Here is a 376-nt window from a genome sequence, read left to right on the forward strand (position 1 = left end):
GTGGAGATGCTGTGTGTTTCGTTGTGAAAGCGAAGCTACTTTGTTTGGTCTTCCAAAAGAGGACGATATCTGCTTCGTCATGCCTGGAGCTGATCCGTGCTGGTCGCTGAGGAAATACATCAACTTTCACCGTGGACGAAGCGGAGTCCAGTCCGGGGTCGTCACATGTGGTTGCCGAAAGCCCGCCGGACGCTTCTTCGTCGAATCCGCCGTTCTCAAGCCCGCCCGCCTGCCTCTGCTCACTGTAGCCCCCGGCCTCTGCACACTCTAGCCCTCCGGCCGTTCCTCACTCAAGGCCGCCGTGTGTGACGCTGTGTTTCGTTGTGAAAGCGAAACTACTTTGTTTGGCCTTCCAAAAGAGGACATGACTACAAAT

Source organism: Sinocyclocheilus rhinocerous, unplaced genomic scaffold (assembly GCF_001515625.1).
Source record: "Sinocyclocheilus rhinocerous isolate Xijiao unplaced genomic scaffold, SAMN03320098_v1.1 scaffold2637, whole genome shotgun sequence".
Taxonomy (NCBI): Eukaryota; Metazoa; Chordata; class Actinopteri; order Cypriniformes; family Cyprinidae; genus Sinocyclocheilus; species Sinocyclocheilus rhinocerous.